This window comes from Ochlerotatus camptorhynchus, unplaced genomic scaffold (assembly GCF_037179485.1).
Source record: "Ochlerotatus camptorhynchus isolate MF236.1 unplaced genomic scaffold, CSIRO-AGI_Acam_v1.1 ptg000314l, whole genome shotgun sequence".
In the NCBI taxonomy this organism is placed as follows: Eukaryota; Metazoa; Arthropoda; class Insecta; order Diptera; family Culicidae; genus Ochlerotatus; species Ochlerotatus camptorhynchus.
In genome coordinates, this window is record NW_027040802.1 from 3,694,016 (window position 1) to 3,713,240 (window position 19,225).

General features: G+C 40.3%; 1 protein-coding gene across 3 annotated transcripts in view; it reads right to left on the bottom strand.

The window, feature by feature from the left end:
• LOC135707574 (uncharacterized) overlaps positions 1-15,041 on the bottom strand; it is a 220,157-nt gene extending 205,116 nt beyond the window's left edge. Inside the window, exon 1 of one of the 3 annotated variants that reach the window (XM_065229445.1) lies at positions 14,997-15,041. The gene's annotated coding sequence lies outside the window, so the exon portion shown is untranslated. Of the gene's footprint in view, positions 1-14,492; positions 14,797-14,851 lie in introns of those variants that run through there. The other 2 variants (XM_065229446.1, XM_065229447.1) reach the window with 2 other exon arrangements.
• Positions 15,042-19,225: the final 4,184 nt, after the last annotated feature.

Here is a 19,225-nt window from a genome sequence, read left to right on the forward strand (position 1 = left end):
TAAACAAACCTTGTAAGCCCATTTTCTCGCGAACCTAAACCTTCATTCGCAAACCTGAACCACAATCGGGTAGAGGAGAATTTCCCCTACCTGTTCATTATGTTGGTTTCCCTTTGCGGACTTTGGTTCGCGAGAAAATGGCCTTACAAGGTTTGTTTACAAAATGGAGTTAAGGCCTTTTCAATTGTTGGTCTTGAAATACTCATTTCAGCTAAAATAATGTTTTACGGAATAATAAAACCAACAGATGGTATGATGACATGTTTTACTTGTAACTTACAAGAAGAGGTTACACAATATGCGTTAGAAACATGAAGCCTGTAAATGTTGCTTTCTATGAGTCACAATCAGCGATTTGCTGATCGCTGAGTGAGTGAGTGAGTGTGTGAAAAATCGCTGATTGTGACTCTCATGAAGTGAAATAAACAGGTTTAAAGTGTCAAAACACATTCTTTGCAACCTCTTCTTGTATCTTACCTATTCAAGATATGATCATAGCATCTAATTATTAATTTAAAAAAAAAACATTGTTTTAGCTGAAATGAGTATTTGCAACCTTCGTCTCCTTTCTTGTAGATCGGGGACATGAATGACGATTTCCAACACGTAGGGAACTCCCCCTGCTGTAATGAAATATTGAAACAGCTTCGAAAGCGGTGTTGTAAGCTCTGAACAGCATCCCTTCAGGATGCTTGAGGGGATCCCGTCAGGGCCAGCAGCATTAGAAAATGTCAGCTTTTTGATGGCGGATTCGACGAGGTCTACTGTAACCGAGGTAATCGAAAAAATTGAAAGCATCACTGGGAGTGTCCCTCACCGCTTCAGCAACTTGGGGCAACGAAGCCGTAGTGTCATTGAAAATGCTTTTGAAATGTTCTGCCAGAAGATTACATTTCTCAAGGGAATTGCTGGCGATTCTATCACCCAGGTGAATTTCGACTGGTAGCCCCTCCTCGTTTCGTTTGGTATTCACGAATGACCAGAACTGCTTTGGATTAAGCCGTAAATTAGCCTGCACACGCCTTGTGTAGCTCTTGTAAAGAATGCGGTTATATGTGCGATATTCGTTGCTCGCTGTTGAAAATAATCGTTTGGTGAATGGGTTACGAGTACGACAGTATTTACGGAGGGCCTTTGATCTCAGACGCTTCAAATTCCGTAGTCGAGCATTGGACCATGCGGGTTTGGGAGAGGGTCTCCTCAGTGGGACAGAATCAGTTATTGCCTGGCCAACGACCTCAGCGAAGTAGTTGACGGCTTCATGAATAGATGAACACGTGTCAAGGAACTGCCAATCTGCCTGGGCAAGCAAGTGACTAAGCGCGACGAAATCTGCTCTACGAAAGTCGAGCTCATGTACATCAACAGGGGGTTATTGTAGCGAACAGGAACAGAAAGGTTGATGGAAACTTTCAACGCAGGATGATTGGTGTCGATGCCAATCAAAGGCTCTGGGGCTTTTAGGATAGAACATTCCAGTCCTGCAGCTTCGTTCGCCAGAACGAGATCAAGCAGCCGAGAGTTGCTATTCAGTATCGAGTTGATTTGCGTTAAGCCATGCAGGTTGAAACCATCAAGGAGAGCACAGCAGGATGCAGGCATGTTCGAGCGAAGAACATCAATGCTAGGAAGATCGTTTTCAGGAACGTTCCATGAGAGCCCAGACTGCTTGTGGTCACCAAATACCAGAGCTAGATCGTTTTGTTCTAGTCGAGAGAACACGGCACCAATCGAACTGATGTGGTTTGCAATGCTGCTCGAATCAGATTTCCGGTCTGGAGGTAGATACATAGCGCCAATACTTATTGGTCTACGAGGCGTCGTTATTTTGACCCACAGCTGCTCTAGAGAAGTGCAAACTGGAGCAGGATCGAGGCAGGAATTTAGGCGCCAAATAATTGAGACGAATTAATGCGGTCATCGAGCCAGGTTTCCGTAAGAACTATGACATCGTAGTCAGAGTCAACGACAGTCAGAAAAAAAAATCATCAATCTTTGTTCGCAGGCCACTAACGTTCTGGTCATAGACCAACAGGCGGTCGAACGAAGTCGGTTGGAGGCCATGCGGATCTATTTGCTTTTTGCTGAAGGAAGTGTTACCATAGAGGTAACTCTAAGACTAGTAGGTCCCGAAGAAACGTGCTCAACTTTTTGGCTCACCTCTGGTACTATCTTCGGTCCCAAGCTAGTCGAATCACCCCTCGAAACATAGGAAAATCCAATAACCCCTCATTTTATCTGTCAAACTTTCATAGCGAATCAAAACAAACATTGTGTAGTACTAGAATTTTGACTAGAATGGGATACGTTAATCGATTTGCTTGGGACCAATAGGCTAGTCAAGCAGTGAGCCAATTTAAAATCGTTAGTTTCGTATTGATTGTTGGTGTAACTACTACCAAAAGCTACAACAAATTTAAACAGCACTTTTCAGTGCTCAACCTGTAAAAAAAATTCTACCTTGTTCAACTCTTATTCCTCTTCGATCCTTGTTTGGACCCTACCCGAGATAATCCTTCTTGGATATCGATTTGGAAAATTCCTCTTCGATCCTTCAGATTATTATAGTAATCTGCTTGGAAGTCGATTTGGATAAAAATTTACTGCCGCCATGGCGCCTAAACGCAAAAGAAAGGGGCAAACTCTTGACCCCCCTTCTGATGAAATTAATTTGAGTAATCAATTTGACTTGCTCACGGATGATGAGAATGATCCATCATCCAAGAAAAATTCTAGTAAACTTTCCCGGTTTATTGCCAATAAGGAAAAGATTTCGCCTATTGTGATAACCACTTCTGATTTCCATGCTCTTCGCATAGAATTTTGTTTTCACTACAAATTGGACGTCGGGGTGAATGCCGTGTATTGGCTGAAACCTTGGACGGATTTAAATGTCTTCTCAAGTATCTTACTGAGAAGAAGCACAAATTTTTTACTTACGACACCAAAACTGAACGTGTGTTCAAGGTTGTCATGAAAAGACTGCCCAGTGGTGAATCCCTGGATCAGATCAAAGATGAACTGGCAAAATTACTTGGAGTTGTGCCACTCCAAGTAATCAAAATGAAAATGAAATCCCGTCCTGGCGATTCGCGCAACGGTATTTCTAATGATTTTTATTTAGTTCACTTCAAGTCTAGTGAACTAAACAACCTTAAGGCCTTAGAAAAAGCTAGCCTTATGCTCCATGTCCGAGTGAAGTGGGAACACTTCAGGAAGACTGGAGGAAATTTCCAAAACCTCACTCAGTGCCGTAAGTGCCAGGGATGGGGTCACGGATCTAAAAATTGCTACATGCCAGCTAAATGCATGAATTGTGGTGATTCCTCTCACGCAAAGGACGACTGTCCTGTGAAAAAAGATCCTAAGAAATTTAAATGTTCAAATTGTGGTGAACACCACAAATCCAATTTTTGGGAATGTAAAACTCGCAAAACGATCCTACAATCTCGTTCTAACCGTCAGGTAGGAAACGTTCCACGTTTCCGACCAGGTACAAATTCCTCTGCTGTTAACAACGGTCAGCGAGGAACAAATTCTACATTCGTACCCGTAGGTACAAATATCACCCCTGCTTCAAATTTTTCATCTGTACCTACTCCCATCGCTGCTAACAATGTTCAGCGAGTTAATGGAGCTACCTATGCTGCCATTGCAGCGGGTAGAAATCAAAATACTAACCAACGCACTATGGGCAAAAATGGGTCCAAAATTACCCAAAATTCAATATCTCAACAGCACGCTAAATTCCGGCCATGAAAAACGACTTTTCCGAAGGGAAATCGTCCGGGGAATCGATTGCACGATTTACTCCCCTATACAGTGTACCACGTATTCCCCTAATATCTCATGAACTGTTGTTTAAAGACATAGTATTCTAAAACCATGCATAAAGTGCTTATGTTTTACGAAAAATAGAGCTGTGGAAAAACATTTCCTCCAAAAAGTAGGGGAAAATGGGGTAAAATTGTCCAAAACACATACCTGCAAGGCTCTCCGGTCTATGGGACCACGTGCAATCGATTCCCCGGACAATTTCCCTTCGGAAAAGTTGTTTTTCATGGCCGGAATTCAGCGTGCTGTTGAGATATTGAATTTTGGGTAATTTTGGACCCATTTTTGCCCATAGTGCAACGTTCTAACGGAAAGTTTGACAATTTTGACTTAGGAAGCATGGAATAAAATGGAATTTTCACAGAATACTTTAATTTACATGATTTCTGATATGCTTAAATCTAACTCCATGTGTGATGCTATTCAAACTGGAGTAAAATTTGCAAACAATATTGTCATGACTTTAAAATTCAGTTATGGATTTTAAAGCATTAAACATTTTAAATTGGAATGCTCGATCTCTTAAAGATAAGGAAGACGAGCTATTTAACTTTTTGAGAGTTCATAACGTGCATATTGCCATTATAACTGAAACGTTCCTTAAACCTGACCATAAGGTTAAGAAGGACGCAAATTATTTGGTTTATAGACTTGATCGTCTTGATGGACCCTGTGGTGGCGTTGCCATCATTGTTCATAGACGAATGAAACATAAAATTCTTTCTTCATTTGAAACCAAAGTTTTTGAAACTTTGGGAGTTTCTGTTGAAACTAAATTTGGACAACTTACGTTTATAGCTGCCTATTTGCCATTCCAATGCGTAGGCCAGTAAAAGAATTTTCTCAAGGGTGACCTTCAGAAACTTACCCGTCATAGGTCTAAATTCTTCATTATTGGTGATTTTAATGCAAAACACCGCTCATGGAATAATGCTCAAAGCAATTCCAATGGTAATATTCTGTTTGATGATTGTTCTGCAGGTTATTACACTATTCAATATCCAAACAGCCCAACATGCTTTTCTTCTGCAAGAAATCCCTCAACTATTGATTTGGTCTTAACTGGTCAACTTTGTAGCCAATTGTAATCCCAACAGCTCTAGTTTCAATTACCATAGAACGATTGGGAGCAATATCGAACATTTATGGAATATAACTTCGATCCAATCATTCCTTTCCAAACCAAAGATAAAATTAATTATGCTCTTGAATCTCTGACTACTTCTATAGTCGAAGCAAGAGCTGCCTCAGTACCAAAATGCGAGGTTTAATTCGATTCAATTATAATAGACAATGATCTTCAGCTCTTGATCCGCCTTAAAAATGTCCGTAGGAGACAATATCAAAGAACACGCGATCCTGCCATGAAAGTTATCTGGCGGGATTTACGAAAACAAATTAAAAAACGATTCTCTGCCCTGAGGAACAAAACTTTTGAAAATAATGTTTCTAAATTAGACCCGAGTTCCAAACCCTTTAGGAAACTCACAAAAATTTAAAAAAAAAAACCTCAAAAGCCAATTCCAGCGCTTGAAGAAGGTGGTAAAATTTTGATCACAAATTTGGAAAAAGCTCAGAAACTTGCTAAGCAACTCGAGAGTTCCCATAATTTCAGTTTGGGTCTTACTAGTCCTATTGAGAATCAGGTTGCTCGGGATTATCTGAATATTTTCCCTCGGGAAAATACTTTTGATGATTCCTGGGGGACTGATTTGGACGAAGTAAGGTCTATAACTAAAAAGTTTCAAAATATGAAAGCTCCAGGTGATGATGAAATTTTCTATATCCTCATCAAAAAACTCCCAGAGAGTCTTTCCTGGTAAAATTATTTAACAGATGTATCCATTTGGCATACTTTCCTGATAAATGGAAAAATGCAAAAGTTGCTCCAATTTTGAAGCCGGATAAAAATCCAGCTGAAGCTTCTAGCTACCGTGCAATAAGTTTGCTTTCTTCAATAGGTAAACTTTTTGAAAAGATAATTTTAAATAGAATGATGCTTCACATCAATACGAACTCATTTTTTGCTGATGAGCAGTTTGGATTTCGCCATGGGCATTCAACTACTCATCAACTCTTAAGAGTTACCAATTCAATTCGTTCAAACAAATCTGAAGGCCACTCAACTGGAGTTGCTCTTCTAGACATAGTGTTTGGCATGAAAGTTTGATTGCTAAATTGAAAAAGTTTAAATTTCCACTTTGTATTATGAAATTAGTTCAAAATTATTTAACTGACAGAACTCTGCAGGTAAATTATCAAAATTCCAAATCTAATCGACTACCTGTTAGAGCAGGAGTTCCTCAGGGTAGCATTCTTGGGCCTATATTGTATAACATTTTCACTTCGGACCTCCCTCAGGGTTGCCACAAATCTTTGTTCGCTGATGACACGGGCATTTCCGCTAAAGGAAGAAGTCTTCGTGTTATTTGCAGCAGACTGCAGAAAAGTTTAGATATTTTCTCTTCATATTTACAAAAATGGAAGATTTCTCCCAACGCTTCCAAAACTCAACTTATAATATTTCCACATAAGCCTAGAGCTTCTTTTTTGAAACCTAGTAGTAGTCACATAGTCACTATGAACGGAGTTCCAATTTCCTGGTCAAACCAAGTGAAATATCTAGGATTAATACTTGACCAAAAATTAACTTTTAAAGATCACATTGAGGGCATTCAAGCCAAGTTTAACAAATATATAAAATGTTTGTATCCTCTTATAAGCAGGAAATCCAAACTTTGCCTGACGAATAAACTTCTAATATTTAAACAAGTTTTTAGACCGGCCATGCTTTACTTTGTGCGTATTGGAGGTGAACCAGCCCAAGGCTGAAAGCCTCCCTAATAAAGTTAAATTAATTAATTAATTACATTGTGTCTAGTTGTTGCACTACCAGGAAAAAAGGACTTCAAAGGATTCAGAACAAAGTCCTGAAGATGATTTTGAAGTTGCCTCCCTACCGAAGTACATAGAATTTCGAATGTTGATACTTTAGAACAAATGTCCAACAAAATAATTAATAATTTCAGGCAAAAATCGTTGCAATCCTCAATTGCAACGATTAATTCTCTTTATACTTAGATAAGATTTAGAGTTAGGTTTTAGTTTTGAGATGTAAATTGTTATACTGACATGCAGGTAAAAACAACCTGTTTAAAACATATCATAGTAATTAAGGCTGGTAAGTTACTGTAGTAACTGGAGCACCTAGGTTAAAATGAATTTTGAAATTGGAACAAATAAAGAGGTAAAAAAAAAGTAATTAGAACCCATATTCGAGAACTTCAAAAAATGTGGGGACTTCAGCGAAGATTAGAGAACATCAAGACTGTTCCATTGATTTCAAAAAAAATGCGAAATTTTTGAAGCAGTTTTGAAATTTTCAGAATTTTATTTGTTTTTGAAGGTCAGAGACATTTAGGATAAATATAATGATCAGAGAAGTTCCAAGTACTTTTCGGAAGAGAAGCTAATCTCAGAGTAGGCCCAAAATTGTATCAACTTTCAAGGAGTTCCGATAAATTATGAGATATTTCGAGAATTTTAGGAATTTACTGAAAATCTCAAGGCGCTGAATCTTCGGGAAAGTTATGTGAGTAATAATAAAGTGGGAACTACAGGGAATCACCGAAAACTTCAGGGAATTCCATACTAGTTAGGGGAAATTGAGGAAAAGCTACGCGAGCTTCGAAGTTCGGAAAACTTCAGCGAAGATTAAAGAACCTTAGGGCAGTTCATTTAGCTTGCAGGAGCATTGACTTCAGAAAAGTGTAGTGAACTTGAGGAAAGTCAAGTGAATTTCAAGGATGTTTAGAGAACTTCGAGGAAGTCCTGAGAAATTCTCAAAAAATTCCGAGAACTTAAGGAAAATTCCAGAATTTTCATGAATCTTCCATGGACATTCGGAAAAATGCAGGAGCTCTTTGGATTTTACCGAAGACAACACATCAAGAAGACTGGCAACTCTTTCATTTTCTCGTACGAACGCTATGAGACAGGTACAATCGTGTCATCTGTCGCTCAAAGGTAAATGTTTCGAACGAATTTGATAGCAAAGATTACATCCTCAGACGAAGGGTTTGTGTATTTGCTCATTTTACTATGCGTTGCTTCCACCTTCACTCAAGCGCAGCGCTACTGTATCTGTCGCTTGGATTCTGGCAAAGTTGTCAGTCTTCTTGATTTGTTGCCTTCGATTTTACCTTACATCTAATATCTGACTGTAGAGAATATCAGTTACGTTTCAAGATACCCTGACTGCCGGTATCTGCTTAACATTCTTATTCTCACTTAAAGGAATGGCGTCTTTTGACCTGTTCCTCTGTAACACCACGAAGAGTTTCGTTATGATCGCTTCCTGGTTTTTATTTGAAAACGATGACAGTGAAAATATCATAGGGGGATAGAACAGTAATTAGGGGTGTGGCTTATCGAAATGACGGTCTGGTTTCATCTTTCGTTGGCGAAAGTATGTCACACCTCAGATATCGATAATAAAACGAACTGGCACTTAATAACCCAAGTAACAATTCTGCAATCATTTGGCATCCACTCTGATTTATGATGATTTTATAATGGCAATGAATAATCCATTTAGTTTAAATACAGCATTTCACAGTGTAAAACGTTCCTGCTTAGTAGTTCACCTTGTCGCTGTTTTAAAAACCTTTTACAGTCTGGCGAAAGGTTAAAAACTGTCTTGTTTTAAAATTAAATTTAAAGTAGTTTCCAATCCCACCATAAAACTGTTTTATAAATCAATCATAAACTTCATTAGCAATTTTTTATTAATGTCTTGATAAAATACTCTATAAACCTGTTCTATTATTATCGATCATAAAACCATTAGGTTTTAAATGAGAGTAAAAGGGATATATTGTTGATCCTCATAGTGAATAAAAACCAAATTTATGACAAGGATATCTCGAAGGATAAACGAAGTTGGAGGAAAATTTAAAGCGATGCTAACGACCGAAGAGAAGTCGATTTCAGTAAAATTTAGTTCTTTAGAAGAAACAGCACGTCCGGCGGAACGGGTTCCATCAACGACTGAGCATCTGGTGAAGAAGAGTGAAGTGAGCGTGGTCCTCAAATTCATAAAACATCCTCAAAACAGCTTGAAAACAGACCAGCCTTCTCCAGACCTTGCGAATAGATGAAGATCGAAATAACTTGCGTCAGTACCGACAGCAAACCACTGAAACTGTCAGTTAGCGGACACTAGTTGGTTTCCGATCCATAGCTACGATTTTATTCGGTAAAAGGGTCATCACTTGGAAAAAAATCATTCCACCGTACATTCCTGCATCGTTTGATGGTGCACTTCCAGAACCATCCGGAAGAAGGGGATCTTTTCGGGAATGATCGAGGTTACAGCTGTACGAAATGCGAAATGTTGTGAACACTTTCTGAGTAACTGCTTCCAAGCCATCGAGAGAGAATCGCCTGGAAGACCGCTGAATCGCACAGCGCACCTATCGAAAGATAAACAAACTTTGAAGTTTAACATTTTGTAGGCAACATTGCCACCATAAATGCTGCCATAAATCTGAACGGGTTAGGATCAAGCAAAATAGCTTTAGATAAATACAATTCAGTCTACAAGTTTTCTTCATAAAAGCCATTTCAAAACCTTATGAATTTCAGTGGCGTTGCTTGCCGGGGGCGGGGAGTGCGGTCCGCCCCGGGTGCCACCCTTAGAGGGGTGACACCCAAGATAATAAATAATACCATATACCTGATCATATACCGTATGCGTGATAATGTTTGCACCATTGAGCAATGTCAAATTTAAAAAATTCTCAATTATTTCGTTTTCGAGTTTTTTTATTTATTCAAAGGGGGGATGTTTCTCAGAGTCTTAAACTACGTTAATCATCGATCGAGTTTCCATTTGCTGCAAATACGGCCTCGACACGCTTCCGGAATGCACGGCAGGTTCTAATAATGTAGTCTGGATCCAATTCTCTCCAGGTACGGGTCATTGTTTGTCTGAGGCTTGCTGTACTCGGGTGGCGTTTAGAACAGGCCTTGGCCTTTATGACGCGCCATATTGAATAATCCAGCGGATTAAGATCGTGGCTTGATGGCGGCCACATATCCTTCACCCAGAGGTGTGGCACGGAGCCCCATCTTGTTGAAATACAACATTTGGCTTCGGACCGTACTGTTCTTTGATCCACGGAAGAACATACTTACTTAAAATCCCAATGTAGACCTTGTCGCCTTCTGGAATGAATACCGGGTCCATTTTTTTTGCCATCGGAAGCCACCAATCCAAACACCATAACGCTAGCAGGATGCTTGGTCAGATACACGTCGGCCACGTCTTTTACTGGAAGATATACCTAATATACCGGTCGGTTCTGGAATTTGATACGGGATCGGCGGTAAACATGCTCTCGCCGGTGAACAGGATTACCGGATTTTTTCGCTTAAGGAAGTTCAAGATTTTCTTGAATCGTTCGACTCATAGCTCCCGGATGCGGTTGGTAATCATGTGAGTTTTTTTCCGTGCCCTCGACTTCGCCCCTCAATCTTCCTTTACGATCTTCCGTTCCGTAAAGTCACTGATCCCGTGTTCCTTTGCCATTTTCCTTATTGAACGCACTGGATTCACCCAAATCTTCCTTTTAATAGCAGCGGTAACCCTCGGAACCCGAGCTGACCTCGGACGACCTGTGGCCACCTTCGCGGATAGTTGTCCTTTCTTTTCTCGATCTAAAACCCTTTTGACGGTGAAATGTCTTTTTGCGATATTTGCGCGTGGGACAAATCACGAATACGCTGCCACTTCGTCATGGTGCAACTGTCAAACTAAGTAAATCATTTTCTTTTATAGACAGCCTACTACGGTATCTATGTCAATCATACAAGGTCTGGAACAACAGGCAGCTTGCTGGTGTTAGAAGCAAAAATGTTGTAAACATTGCTGAACAAGCGAATGACGATGTCACGGCAGCACAACATTCCATACTGCGAATGGCAGACGTGTCGTCACAGAAAACAGCTGTTTTGTGTAAAAAGATAAACATTGCGATGAAATACGAACACCACTAAACATTTCCACATTTCACTAATACCAATAAGCCGGTTGGGTCAGACCTTGTATAATTGACATCACTACGGTATGAGCTATTGGCAAATCACAGTTGGCACTCGTGGATAATAGAAGAACTATGAGAGTGATGTTGGTTTCAAAATTTTCCCCTGGGAGGTATACGAGAGCAATCTCAAAATGCTTTTATTTTGCAAATGGAGCATTTTATTAAAATCTGGTTGCTGCTACAGTTGTAGAAAAGCTTAAATCGATGTCTACACATACAAATCTGAAAGAAATTATTTTTTCTATATTAATTATCTATTGAGTAGTCCTTAAGTTTTATACTAACGTAGCATCAACCAGATTTAAATAAAATGCTCCATTTGCAAAATAAAGGCATTTTAAGATTGAATTCGTATACCTCACCGTGTAAAATTTTGAAACCATCATCACCTTCATAGTTCATCTATTCTCCACGAGTGCCAACTTTGATTTGCCAATAGGTTAAGTGCATGCAAAGAAAACCAAGGCATTGTATGCACATGTGAAACGGGAACGTTATTTGTACGATGGTGCAAAAATTATCACGCATACGGTACATATCCGTAAAACAGCAGTTTCAAAAGGTTGCGGGTCAACTCATTTAAAAATTTTGAATACATTTGGTGAAGAGTGTAATCAACTACAGTTTGCTACACCACGTGTCACAATTTGCTGAATTCTTGTTTTTTGAATACTATAATGATGTTTTTGGCTTGGTAAACTAGATGTTTTATTTATGTTTTATTAAGGAAACAGTAATTTATGGTAAGTACTCATGTGCATTAGACTGATGCAAAATTTGACCTTTTCGCTCCACAGTGCTTAAATGGTTTCAAATCGGGTCCTGATGAGGCTCCCAAAGTTACAACTCATTTGGTTAGAAACAGACTTCGCACAAGCCATTTGAAGTTTACATGTAAATTACTATGGGAAATCTCAACTTTTTGTTCATCGCCTTCTAGTGTTTTTCCATATTGAGCTGCGAAACAGTTCGATAGCCATTCTTATAGAAAATCTCAGCTACAACTTTGCTGAAGATCGTTTCTATGTAAAACGAGACAGGAAAAAGTTATTAATTATTTAGGAGATTGGTAAAATTATGACATGATCAAGCAGCTGCTCTGTAGGTAACACTGTATTTTTCAGTGTGACATAGTAGCCATGATTTGTGTGTCCTATTCAACACCCCAGAAACACCAATGTTGCCTGCTGAGCAGTTGATTGAGCATGATCATAAGACATCAGCGCATTGAACCATTGATAACTTTCGATCCTTGCATTTAATCAAACAGTGGTCTTGAGCAAAGTTGTAGCTGGAAAAATTTCCTACAAGAAAAGTTGAATGCTTTGGAAGCAGACCGATATGGTGAATTATTAGAAAGACATGAACAAAAATCTTGGTTTTACCATAGTAATTCCCATACAAACTTCAAATGGTTTGTGCCATCTCAGTTTCTCCCCAAATGGGTTCAATTTTGAGAGGTTAGTCAGGATCCGATTTGGAATCGTTTAAGTATTGTGGAGCGAAAAAGTCAAATTTTGCATCAGTTTTGGGGTGACACCCAAAAAATCCGCCCCGGGTGTCACCAGGACACGCTACGCCACTGATGAATTTGTTAAGGATTTCTTGAAAGCAAAATAACTTTTTCACAAATGGCCCAAGAAAATCAACTTTTATGCCTCATCTCAAATCAGTAAGTAACCAGGGCTAAATTTGCCATGACAACACTGGTGAAAAACTGATGTAAAATTGCCTACATTTAGGCGTGTTTTTAACTATTTCTAAATTGCATTGCATAAAAACCTGTATGATCATCTTCACCACAGAATTGAGAATTTGCATTTGCAATTTTAATAAAGCAAGCATGCAATTTCAAAACTAAATATGTATATAAGAAAAGCATTTGCTAGTTCAAGCTTGATAGTTATTTGTTTGTGCTAGCTGACACCTTAGTGTTTTATTTTAGATATTTTTAGCGCCCTCTATACATTTTAAATCAATTCACGACCAACAATTGAAAAGGCCTCAACTTCATTTTGTAAACAAACCTTTTGTAAGCAGTGTGGTCAGTTCTACAGATTTATCCGTAGATCTACGGATTTTTAGATTTTCTACGGATCTACGGACCAACCATAGAACTCTACGGATTTTCCAGATGTTTAGGGATTTTTTTTTTAAACTCTCGCAAACCTAAAATACAATCGGGTAGAGAAGGATTGCCCCTACCTAATCATTTTGTTGGTTTGCGTTGGCGGACTTCAGTTCACGACCAAATGGCCTTACAAGGTTTGTTTACATAATGGAGCTGAGGCCTTTTATTGTTTGTTTATTGTATTTGTAAGATACATATCTTTTCAAATTATTACCTCCGGTTCAGCAATGGATACAAATATCAAAAATATTACTAATTAAATTAATCATTACTACCCAGCCTATTCAATTTATAAAACGCTCTAATTCATTTGGGACCAAAAATTGATGCAGCCACTTTTCAATTGTTGGTCTTGAATTGTGATTTGAACCCGGTGATAGTTTAGGAGGGAGGTGAGGGGGGGGGGGGTTAACATATGGCCACAGTCCACACCTCTCAAAAACTGTCCACGTGGAATAACTACAGAATAATAACAGGACATGACAGCTCTTCACCGTGGTTTCAAAGTTCAAGGGTTGCTACATTATCGAAAACACGATCCCAAAATTGAATGAAAACTGAATTTACTATTGCCTTGTTCAGACTACAGAGTTATAACATGTTATAACTCTGTAGTCTGAACGTACTATAAGTGAAACATGAAACTTAAAGGCAGTGTTTTTCGCTCCGAATAGTACACAAACAAGGGTTGATTTCGTTCGTTCATATAAAGATTAACCGCCGTATTAAACGTGGAGAACACCTCTAAGTAGTCCATTACAGTGTAAGTGTTACCTAACTCTCTGACGAGTTCTAGAGATCGAAGGCGTACACTTATTGCACACTACATTATGCGCCTTGTTGATAGTGACAATAATCGTTCCCAGACCGAGAATGAATTATAAACAAAGAAATCAAATTGATTAGCTTTCTATCCGATTACTTAGTGTTAATGGTGACAAGATTAGATTTGAATTAGCATCTTATGCAAAGTCAGTATTTATTGTTTATTTGCTAACGTATGCAGGAACTGATTTTAATTTTAATTTACAAACGGATGCGACTTTGGATAGTAATATCATGCATCACTGTTGTGCCCAAAGCTAAGGTTCATGTCTGCTAATCAACTTTAAAAGGTATTCCTTGTTATTCTCGTTTTTCTCTGTTCAAATTCAAACAAAAATGTTATTTGAATTGAACAAGATCCAAAACCAAAGATTGCACTTTCGATCTCTTAACTAAGCTCACAGTGACACAACCCCCAAATCCGTCTCAAATGCCCCGAAGGGACCAAAATAAAACCACCAAAACACAATCAACATCGTCGCCGTCGTCGGCGATGAGACGAAAACTACAATAATAGCAACGAAAAGAAACATTCGCCCCCACCCACCGCTACCCGAAACCAAGCAATTTCGGATAACGCGTGTGAATCCACCCACGATTTAATTTTGTCTCTCCGGCTTCTCTGCCCCACAATACGTTATCCACGTTTTTTTTTCTTTTTGCACTGTCCCTCTTTTCGCAGCTGTCCTCGGCGATTGGACGACCTGTGTACGCACAGTAGATGTCTCGGAATTTTTCCCGTCTCTTCCTTTCGGAATCTGGTCACTAGGTTTTATTTTTTCAAATTCGAGCAGAAACCTCACTAAATTGCTATCCGGCACAATTATCGTAAATTGAAACCGACTTCACCAAGTGCCAATTCGCCAACCGAGACAACGCAGAAAGCCCGGTTTCCGCACTCGGTGAAAATTTTCAATGTCACTTGAGAAAGGAAAATCTCCTGCGGCACACTCACACAGTCACTAGCTCACACTGAAGGTATTAATTTCCTTTAGTTTTCCGTTCCCAGCCATCAGCTGGAAAAACTACTTCCACTCCACACTGCACTCCGGACGAATTGCTTGCACTCCAGTAACCGAGTTGAAGCATAACGGACACACCTTTCGAATGCAAATACGGAAAACACGTTCGCTCGCGGTCACGGCTCAAACGCAACTGGTAGGAAAGTTTGCTCAGCAGCACCTTCAAAGGATGCAGAAGCGCGTGTAGCCAAAAACAGCTCGGTACCGCTGTAAGAAAAGCGGAGAATAAAAATGCTCACTCTCTCGTTTTGCGATTGAATGTTGTTTATGTTTTCCGCGAATTAGGCGAATATCTCCGAACTGGGTGGTCACTTTGAGAGAGGAAAGGTGTACGAGAAAATGCAAGCGCAGTCAACTCTCAGCGGAGAGCTGTTGGTTCTCGCATCAGAGAATGCCGAGCACGTGGTGTGGATTCTGTGAACGTGCTCCATTTGAATTTTTTTTCGGCCTGCCTTCGGAAATGCTTTCCGTTAGGTTTGTTAGCTATGAAATAATGCATTTTAGTTATGCAAAGGTTGCTTTGGCTCATTTGGCATGAAAAAAGTTTTTCTGAATTGTGAACTCATAACTCATTTGATTACATGATTTACTTGTAAGTTAGAAGAGGAGGTTGCAAAGTATGTATTTGAGATGAGGATCTCCTGAATTACATATCGTCTAGCGATATTGACATATGTAATAGAGGAAATTCTCCAACATTTATCAACGTTATTCAACAAAAGGTTCTCGATCTCACGATCTACAGTGACCTTTTAACAGAAAAGATTGTGGACTGACATGTTTCTGATGAAGAATCGTTATCAGACCACAAACATCAGGTTTGATTATAAAGCCGGACCAGTAATTTCAGAAAACTATAGAAACCCAAGAAAAACTAACTGGGACCTCTATCGTTTCCATTTATTGAATAACAATTCGATTAATGACGCACAGATTAGGACGCGCATGCAACTAGAAAGTGCGTCCGATGCGGTCATCAATAAAATGATCTCATCATATCATGCTAGCTTCCCTATCCAACAACTAATACAGTAGGGATGTTCCTTGGTGGAACGAGAAGCTGGCTAAATTGAGGAAGATATACAGACGGCTGTTCAATAGAGCAAAGGCTACTTCAAATTGGGACCAATACAAAAAGGCTCTAACTGAATACAACAGAGAATTGAGGCGAGCCAAACGGAAGGACTGGAGACGGGTATGTGAAGACATCAATAGCGCTCCAACAGCTGCGATGATGCATAAAACTCTTTCAAAAGACCATTCGAATGGTCTTGGTAGCCTCAAAAAAGAAGATGGGACATTTACTGCTGACTCTCCTAAAACATTGCATGCATTGGAAGAAATGATAAGCACTCACTTCCCATGGTCGACTCCTATGGCGGCTGAAGAAGAACTGGACTTTGACAAGGCAAGACATGCATGGTCAGAAGATGCCTATCTGAAAGCTCTTCTTCTTTTCCTTTATTTAACGTCGGTCTCTGTTCCGCAATCTAGTGCCAATCACCGACAGACATCGATTGCCATCGATTGACGGCAATCGAATGTGCAGGATATCGCACCCATTGCGTAGGATATCGCACCCATTCAACATATATGGGCCGGGACCAATGGCCTTACTTCCCTTCTGAAGGTTAGAACTCTAGCACCGGTCTACAACAGCTACATCCGCATCATATCTGGTCTCCTGCCATCCACTCCAGTAGACGCCGCATGCATCGAAGCGGGTCTTCTTCCTTTCCGATTCTGCTTAAAACGCAAATATTGCCACAAAAGCCGCCGCCTCGCCAAGACCTCCGGAAACAATAGGATCCTTCTCCTTGACGAGGGGAACAGAGTCCTCCGCACGGCCGCCGACATCAACGTCCCCCCAGTGCCCAAAGTCCATTGGCATGGAGAGAAAAATTGGTCTTCCTCCACAGTGCTTGGTTTTCTCGGTCGAGGCTGCAGTGATCTTCCATGCCGCTACGACGCCAGTCAACAAACCGATGCTTATCTTAACCGACTCACACAGCGTCGTTCAACCGATCACCTCGGAAGCACCGAAACACCCATGGAGCCGTGTACACATGGATTTTCGGACACTCTGGAGTGCCAGGTAACGAGTCTACTGATCACCTTGCCGGAGCCGGGACATCGGGTCCCAGACTCACTGGCAAGGTACCCCTACAGGACGTCAGACGGTCGATCATGCGGACCATTCGAGCGGCATGAGAGGCCGAGTGGTTCCGGAACAGAACTGCCTTCATCCGCAAAGTCAAAGGGTCAACTGAAGCATGGAGCGAACTGGACAAACTGAGGGATCAACGCGTGATTTCGCGGCTTCGGACCGGGCACACCAAACTCTACTATAACTATGGTGGCCTGCCGTTCCGCAGAAGCTGCATCATCTGCGCGGTACCCTACACCGTCGAACACATCCTTTGCAACTTCCCGGAGTTCCAAAATATTCGGGAGTCGCTCTGCCTAACTTCCAGCATCAGGAATCTGCTCGGGAATGATACTCTGGCCTAGGCAGCACTAGTAACCTTCTTAAAAGAAGCCAAAATCTACCACTTGGTATAGCAGGAATTTCTTTCGGCCGACGGGACATCTCAGCTGGATGGATCCCCTATTGGACCCATGCCAGCTGAGCTCTGTTGTTCTTCTGTTTCTCTATGTTATATATTTTTATTTTTTCCATATAAGTTGAAGCGCCAGCAATCAAAGTTATTTACAAAATGTTAATATACCATGCATTTAGAGGTTACTCACTCTGAGGCCTCTCCTTTCTCCGGAGATGAACTACACTGAGAGCAGTTCCGCAGTTGATAATACTATATTGAAGGGTTGTTTCAAATACATAACACCACTAAATTTGTGCAGCCTACATATGATTTTTTTTATAATTACTTTATTTGTACAGGCTCAATCGAATATACTTTACAGAGCCGAGTTATCCATTGCGTTGTACATTATTACTGTCTTAAATTTAAAGTTAAAGGAACTGGACCGAGTACTCGCGGTTGTCTCGAGGTTAGTGGAGATTTATAATTTTTGGATGAGAAAAGGGAAGAAGGAGGTTTGAAATGTGGTTTACGATACAACTATTTAATTAATTCTAAAGCATGAAATTATTTCTATTCATCTTGAAAACAAACATTGAAAAAAAACCCCCCACACGTACAAAATACAAACTAAACACAAGGTTAATCAAACTTATAATCTAAGGTTAATATCCTTAAAGTAAACATATATGAGTTTCATAAACTCCAGATCGCGTCTAGCCAAAATATCCCGAACTGGAACATTAGGTTGTCTACCTCGAGCCCGAAGGGAATCATAAAAATGTGATCTGACTCCACGATACTCCGCACAAGATCAAAGGATGTGATCAGCGTCCTGGTAACCTTGTCCACATTCACAGAGATTGCTGTCTCCCAATCCCACACGGAACAAGTGAGCGTTCAAACAATAGTGATTGGACATGAGACGAGACATCACGCGTATGAAGTCTCGACCCAAGTCCAACCCTTTGAACCATGCAAACTTCGACACCTTAGGGATAATTGAATGTAGCCATCGTCCCAAGCTCCCTTCACTCCATTGATGTTGCCAGCTAACGAGCGACTGCTGACGATAAATAGAGAAAAATTCCCTATAGGCGATTTGTCGATCATAAATGTCGCCTTCCATAGCGCCCACCTTCGCAAGTGAATCCGCCTTATCATTGCCCAAAATTGAGCAATGAGAAGGGACCCACGCGAAGGTGATGATGAAAGAGCGCACGGATAAAGCACTAAGCAGTTCTCGTATTTTCAAGAGAAAATACGAGAAGTGCTTTACCGGCCTAATGGAACGGATAGCCTCGACAGAACTGAGACTATCCGTAAAAATAAAGTAGTGGTGTGGAAGAAGTGAAGCAATAGTTTCCAAAGTGTAGTGAATTGCTGCCAGTTCAGCCACATACACAGAACAAGGAGCTTCAAGATTTCGAGAGGCGCTATGAAATTCATTAAATACACCAAAACCAGCGGACTCCTCTATTAGAGATCCATCTGTGAAAAACGTTCTTGCAGAATCAACATGGCCAAACTTTGCAGCGTATAATGACGGAGCAATCATAGGACGATGATGCTCTGAAATTCCGCGGATTTCCTGCGTCATAGATAAATCAAAATTCACTGAATTGCCGAAATCGGAGAAGACTACACGATTGGGAATATTTCTTGAAGGGCTGACATCCTGTGTTAAATATAGGTAGTACAAAGTTATAAAACATGTTTGAGGATTTAGCTCCAGAAGCTTCTCAAAGTTTTCGATCACCAGTG